At 47.9% G+C, this 7,739-nt stretch overlaps 1 protein-coding gene across 1 annotated transcript in view; it reads right to left on the reverse strand.

The window, feature by feature from the left end:
• Positions 1–2,742, reverse strand: part of Pla2g5 (phospholipase A2 group V) — a 61,095-nt gene extending 58,353 nt beyond the window's left edge. The window contains exon 1 of the mRNA XM_021200733.2: positions 2,271–2,742. The gene's annotated coding sequence lies outside the window, so the exon portion shown is untranslated. The remainder of the gene's footprint in view (positions 1–2,270) is intronic.
• Positions 2,743–7,739: the final 4,997 nt, after the last annotated feature.

The raw sequence follows: 7,739 nt of genomic DNA on the forward strand, positions 1-7,739 counted from the left end.
AGGAGGAGGAAGAGGAAGAGGAAGAAGAAGAAGAAGAAGAAGAAGAAGAAGAAGAAGAAGAAGAAGAAGAAGAAGAAGAAGAAGAAGAAGCAGCAGCAGCAGCAGCAGCAGCTAAGGGGCAGGTGAGATGCCTCAGCACTTAAAAGCCTGATAACCTTGGTTCAATCCCTGGCACGCAGATGGTACGAGGAGAGAAATGACTCCTGCGAGTTGTCCTCTGACTTCCACACGCCTGTGTGCCGTGCACATGGAAGTCAAGAGTGCACAAAGCACACACAAATTAGTGCAGTCTTTTTGTCTGTTTTGTTTTGAGGCAAGGTCTCACCATGTAACTCTGGCTAGCCTAGAACTCACTAGGTAGACCAGGCTGGTCTGGAACTCACTAGGTAGACCAGGCTAGCCTAGAACTCACTAGGTAGACCAGGCTGGCCTGGAACTCCCAGAATAAATCAATGTAACCTTTTTAAAAGGAAATTCAGAAAGAAACCGCATGGCCCTGGCCAGCATCATCCACCTCATCTTTTGAGACTGAGTCTTTCACCTCGCCAGGGACTCCTGGTTAGGGTGGCTGACTAGCAGGCCCTGAGGGTTCTTTCCACCTCAGCCCCCAATCCCAGGATTATAAATGTGTCACCACACCCAGCTTGTGTTTATACAGCAGGCATTTTATTGTACAGAATTATCTCCCAAGCCCTACTAGTTTTTAATAAACCACTCTCCATTTTTACTGTGACTCACATGCCCTGATTGTTCTTATTCTGAAACCCAAAAACTTCAAACCCCAGCCAGTGCCCATGGACTGTGATATCACAGTAACACACCCCTTGAGCAAGCCAAGACAGTGTGACATAATTGTCACGTTAACACAAGGGATCGAAGTACAATTCCAACAAGGTGGCAGCTGCAAATCCTCACTAATAACATTGCCTGATGTCAATGTCACCCTGTCCCCTGTCTGCTGCCCCAAACCCTCCTCTGTCTACAGACCCAGCCTCCTCAGCTCAGCCTGTAGGATCCTCATTCTGTTTTCTAGAACAATCTGGTACCTGGTTCTAGAAACCCTAATAAGGCCAATTAAGAGCTCTGAACTAGATTACTGCCCTTTTGACTTTGACCACGCCTGGACGACCTGCTGGCAGGTTGGCCATGGGGTGTGAATGTTAAGACAGGGGTTCAGGATGGCTGCAAGGTTTTCAGCCCAAGCAACTGGGAGTATGTGCTGCTACCAGCAGGGCGGGGCTGGGGGGGGCGGCTTAATCGTATTAAGTGAGATGCTTACTAGACAGGAGGAAAGGAAAACCAGGTGTCCCTTCAAATCAGGCAGTTCAAAGAAATTCAACAAAGGTATCCAGTAAGGACAGGGGTGAGCGTAGGGAAGCCCAGTTTTCTCCCTGAACTTTTCCTTTTTTAAATTACGTTCTATTTATTTTATGTGCATATGTATATGTTGCAACAGGCGGATGCATGACACAGCACATGTGTGAAGGCAGAGAATAATGTACAGGAGCTGGGTCTCTATTTTCACCACGTGGGTCCCAGGAATCAAACCCAGGTCATCAGGCTTGGCAGCAAGTACACTTGTCCACTGAGCCCGGTCCAGAGGGAAACCTATACTTATATATTGTTTAAGTCAGCATTATCTGGGATTCCTATGATTCATAGCTTGAGTGTGATCGGATCGGATGGAAGATGCAATCCATAGTTTATTTCTAGTTTCCAATCGTTTCCCCTGCATTACCCAGCACAGCTGAATTACAGTCTGCAATCACTTCAAATAGCATGACAGATTCTCCAAGGGCAAACCGCACCAACAGAGTGACCCCAGTAGAATATGGACCCTCTCTCATTATCCAAGTCTTGGGAAGAGAGTGAAGTCTAGAAATTTGCCTAATTCACATATTACGCAATGAACGTCTCCCCCTGGGTTTAACATCTCTACAAACTGGATGCCTTAAAACCGTGTCCTATGATGCCTGACAGCCACTCATGACCCCTGTCCTTACATTCAAACTATATACAAAGAGCCAGTAGCTGCTGGGCGGTGGTGGTGCACGCCTTTAATCCCAGCATTTAAAAGGCAGACTCGGGTGGATCTCTGTGAGTGTGAGGCCAGCCTGGTCTACAGATCGGACCACAGACAGAAATCCTATCTTGAAAAAACAACCCCTACCCCCAATTTAAGTATAAGATGTGGAAGCAATTGAGGGAGGTAGTTCATTATCAAGCCCACCCTTACACTGGCCCACAAGGGTGGACACCCCCATACTCACCACCTCATTTCCTCTTCTTTCTTGACACCCCTCCGCACATCAATCTTTCTCTTTAAGGCAGTGGTCTTGACACTTCAGGGAGCATCAGAGCTACCAAAAAGAGCCAGCAAGTTTTATTTCCAGGACCCAATCCACAGAGTTTTTGATCCAGCAGGTCTGGGTGGGGCTTCAGAATCTGCATTCCTATAGGTCCCTGGGCTGACAAAACACCTGACAAAAGCAGGTTAAAGAAGGGGTTACTCTGACTCCTAGACACAGTTCATCATGGTGGGGAAGCATGGCCGCTGGCTAGTCACATCCAGTCTGTAGTCAGCCAGTCACATCCGGTCTACAGTCAGCCAGGCACATCCTATCCACAGTCAGCCAGGCACATCCGGTCCACAGTCAGCCAGGCACATCCTGTCCACAGTCAGCCAGGCACATCCGGTCCACAGACAGCCAGGCACATCCGGTCCACAGTCAGGAGGCTGAGAGATGAACTTGGGTGCTCCGCTGACTTCCTCCTTTGCATTCAGTTGGCACCCCAGCCTAGGGAATGGTGCCACCCACATGGAGGGTGGGTCTTCCCACCTCAATCAGTCTACATAATCTCTCACAGCCTTCCCAAAGATTCGTCCCCTTAGTGATCAAGTTGACAGGATGAACCATCACAGCAGCTGACGTTGATTGCCCTGGTAGGGATCATGTGGTTCCTTTTCCTGTCTTCCTGTATTTATTTCATTTTCCCTCATTCACTGTTCCTGCTCAGGATTCTTTTTTAGAAGGAAAAAAAAATAAGTATACTGAGTCACACTTCTCAAGTAACTCTGATCTCTTTTTAAACTCCCCATGCAATCTAGATCCAAGGGACAGACTATTATGTACGACATTGGTTGCATTCACTTCCTGACCCTCAAGTCAACAGGAACCTTACTTAATCACATTAATGTCCATGCCTCAATATAGGTAAGATGACACATTGTATTTACACAAAGAGCATCCATAATTTGTTTTTTACCTTCAGTGGTGGAATCTGGCAATTCGTTGTGACCTACCTTCTATAATCAAGCTATCCAGAACTAGCCTGTTTAAAAATTATGTATGTGTATGGATGGGTGGGTATAGCTATATGTACACTGTGAATGTAGGTGCCCAAGAAAGCCATAGGAAGTTGTTGGGTGGGTCCCTTGGAACTTGACTTACAGCTATTTGTGAGGCACCAGCCCGTGTCCACGTGAGTCATCCCCTGAGCCCCAGGGTTAAGCCCCTGGTTTATAGTAGAATTGATCACAGGCTTAAATGGCTTCCCAGATGCTGGTTCATTCCCACTGTGTTGAGCATCCTCCAAGATAAGGAAACTCTAGAGCATTGCTCTCAACCAGGAGTGACTAACTGCCCTGGGACACTTATCTGGAGAGCATGGATACGGTGACTGAGAGATGCTCCTGATATGGCTGGGTGAGGGCCGTGAATATTGCTAAGCATCGCAGGAAGTTCAGGAGACCCTACGGCAAAGATGAGTCCACCATGGAAAAAGGTCACTTGAGTTTGAAAACCCCCCTCAGAGGGACCAGACCTTTTTTTGATGGTTGGAGGAGGGGGGTTATCTTGGCACCCATAGTATGACTTACATCTTAGTCTTCGATTCAGGCCAAATGGAACAGAAGGGGCATCCTTAACAAAATCCACCCCCTCCCCGCTCTTTGGGCAGTGCTGTCCTCTATACAACATGCAGGAACTTAGTTGACTTTAAAGGCTAGCGCTGAAGTCATTGCTCTGCCCGCGTTTGCAGACTGAAGGCTTGCTTTCCCCCACAAGAGTCCCTCACTCCTCCATCTGCCTTCTTCAACACCAGTTCTCCTTTGAGCTCAGGCCAGTTCTATAGAGTTCCAGGTCAAGTCACAGTGGCCTGAATACTAAAGCCTTCGGAGTCCACGATGTGCAGGGGTCTAGCCCTGCCTCTGTGTTATGTCCCTCCCTGTGACCCTGCTGTGTCTCCTGAGAATGTCATGGAAGCTTACCTCAAATGCCACTTGCACTTGGCTCCCCTGTCTGTCCCCTTGTTTACTGAGCTCCTAGCTCAGTCATCAGCTCAGAGGCTTGGAGACAAGGTCAGTAAAAAAAATGCCCTGCTTCCGCATCTAGATTTGGACCAATTAAGAGACATGTGAGTCAGGCAGAAGAGATCAATTTACTCCCGACTTCAAAAAGTATTGACTAAAGCTAAATTGGAGGAGGTGGCTGATGCCTGTAAAAGCAGTAAACTCCCTAATCCCACTTCCTTAGAATTAGATGACTAACCAGCAAGGCTGTCAGTACTGCTGAGCAACCAGACTGTGAGGGCCTTCGCCAGCAAGGCTGGCCATGCAACCTGAAGAGAGTCAGGGCGTGTGCACTGCGGGTAGGCAGTGTTGTACCATCAAGGGAGGCAGGGGGAGTGAGTTTGTCATACCCAGAGTTCTCTGCCAAATTTGTCCATCATGGACTCAGGAGGGAATAAGGGAATGGGTAGTGGGAACCTGGGAGTGTTACATCAATGGATGTTCTACACATCAGAAGGAAACATCATGAACAGGGCATAAGTGTTCCCACATAAGAACACCTGTCTTCTCAGGCTGGGGATGTGCCTAGCGTGCACAAAGTCCTGGGTTCAATTCCCAGTACCCTATACAACTGAACGTAACAGCTCACAGCTGTGATCCCGGGACTCAGGAGGTAGAGGCCGGAGGATCAGAAGTTCAAAGTCATCCTTGTTGACATATTGAGTTCCAGGGCAGTCTGGGACACATGAGACACTGACTCAAAGCAACACAAACAAAATTTAAAAAACACAAAAACAACCACCCATCCCTTGCTACGACATAAAAGTTCACTTTGAGCTTCCCTCTCTTCCCAGTGTTTGAAAGAGTCTCCATTGAGGTCACAGGGCCTCTTAAAAATAAAAGCACTTGTCAATTTTCTGTTTTCTTTTTATCCCCCTCGGCTAACGCTCTTGGGATCCCACTTCTGTATCCTTTGTGAAGTGTCCTTTCTCCCTGACTGCCAGTCATGGGCACAATGAGTTCCTAGCCGTGGGGGTGCTCTGTGGGCCGACTGTGTGCTTTTCACCATCGTGGAATGACCGCAGTTTTGTTCCTGTGGAGATATAGCCAACGGGACCCATCCCCCCATCTTGGTTTTCGGAGGCTTCACTCACTGTAGGCTCGGCTCTCTAAACGATACTTGGATTTTGCTTTTAGTGCAGTAAGTACCCATGCCCCTGGATTTAAGTGAATTTTGTTTATTTTCAAAGTTGTAACATATGAAGTTAAGTTGTGCAGCATTGCTATGGAAGCTTATACTGTGTGTCCTATGTCATGGCCACTCTGGAGTTTTCTTTGCCCATTTATTTTGCTTTCCACTTAGGAAACTTCTGTTCAGCCAATCTTCTGTTAACCGGCTTGCTACCTACATGCAGTACCTGAAGCAACCAGAAGAGGGCATCAGATCACCAGAGGACTGAAGTCAGTCGTTGAAACCCAGCAGGGTTGAAGGTCCCTCCCTCTTAGCCAGCCTCAGACTCCAACTCCTGCATCTGCCGCCACTCATCTTAAGGAGAAATGTTGTAATTGCTTCTCCTAAGATGTCCTGGTCATGTCAAAGGAGTTAGGACACATCGCTGTCGCCATCTGTCGCGGCACAGTGGTGTCCTGTTCTAAGTGCCTCCATGTGGGGTGAAACCGCAGCCATTTGGGGGAGTATTTTGCCCTGGGTGACTCCGTTTACACAACAAGCATCATTTAGCTCCATTTTGATCAAGAATACAGGGGCAGGTGACTGTATCATGTGCATGCAGACACCACCCTGCCCAGCACCAGCCAGGAGACACAGACAGATAGCAACTTGTTCCCAAAAGTTAAAAACATACTTACAGGTGGGTGCATGAATGTTTAAACCCAAATGAGAAGCTGACCAAACACACCAAAATAACAGAGGCCATGGCATTTTCTTCTGGGCTCTATAAGAAGAACACCTAATACTGAAATATCAGTGGTCCTGCAAACCTGTTCTCCAGCCACCTAGCGTGTGTGTGTGTGTGTGTGTGTGTGTGTGTGTGTGTGTGTGTGTGTGTGCAAGGACCAATAGACAGGGAGTGCCCAACTGTCTCAGGGGCTTTGGCTCAGCACGAGGAGTGGCTCCCCGATGTTTGATAAGGCCCAATCCCATAACCATCTGTACATCCATCCATATATCCCTTTATCCACCAAAGTCTAGACCTCACTTCCACGACCACCCCACCTCCCCCACCCCACCCCACCCCCGTGCCTCTGCAGTTAGGATGACCGCCACCCTGTGGTTGTGTCAGACCCAGGAACTTGGGACTGCCAGGTCAGCTCTGCCTCTCTCCCAACAGTTCTCTACTCTGGTGTGTTGCATACTTGTCATCCTCCTGCAGCGACATGGCACCTCTGTCAGCTGTCCCCCTCTGCCTCCGGTAAGGCCTCTTTACACTCTGATCGCTGGTGCCTCTTTAACCCTGTTCATAGCCATTCTGTAATATATATGTACATGTAGCATGTATTGTGTATAGAGAGCACACATGCAATGTATCTATTCACGCACACACACACATATTCAACTGTGTAGCATGTACTGTGAGTTCTGAGTTAGGACTAGCAACTAGGATGGTAGTGAAAGAAGCTGTGGTTACCAACAATCATGCTTACTAGGGAAATAAGCACTACTCAGTCAGCTGCAGTCAGTGAAACAGACAGGACCTGTGGATCTATGGACACTCAATAAACTCAGACATTATGGAAGACACAGATCTGTCTGTCTATGTTTCTGGTAGACCACACTCACAACAGCAACTCTGAAATTTAAATTTAAAATTCTATGTGAAAGGGCAGCTCCTGATTGCAGACTGGACAAGAGGGAGGAAAAAGAGGCAGTCGGGCTTTGCTGAGACCCATTAAAGGAAGAACATACAGTTCTATTAAAGCCTAACTCAGTGTGCATGCATACACATGCACACACACATGCACACACATGCACATACAACAAGGACACACTCATGCATGCACATGTGCACATATACACACATGCATGTATACATGCACAGATGCACACACAACAAGCACACACTCATGCATGCACACATGCACATGTATACACACACACACACACATGCATATACACGCATACCTGTGCCAGCACATGTAGAGACCAGAGTTGATGTGAAGATGTTTTCTTTAGGCTGCGTCTGGCTCCCGCTCTCACAGCCATTGCAGTACATTGAGCTCCATAGAGACAGCGCCGGGGCAAGCGCGAGCTGGACGGGCACTGGGCGACTCTGTGCCTCGCGGAGGAAAATCAACTAAACATGGGCAAAGGGGATCCTAAGAAGCTGAGAGGCAAAATGTCCTCAAATGCATTCTTTGTGCAAACCTGCCAGGAGGAGCACAAGAAGAAGCACCCGGATGCTTCTGTCAACTTCTCAGAGTTCTCCAA

The sequence above is a fragment of the Mus pahari genome, chromosome 6 (genome assembly GCF_900095145.1).
Source record: "Mus pahari chromosome 6, PAHARI_EIJ_v1.1, whole genome shotgun sequence".
Classification (NCBI taxonomy): Eukaryota; Metazoa; Chordata; class Mammalia; order Rodentia; family Muridae; genus Mus; species Mus pahari.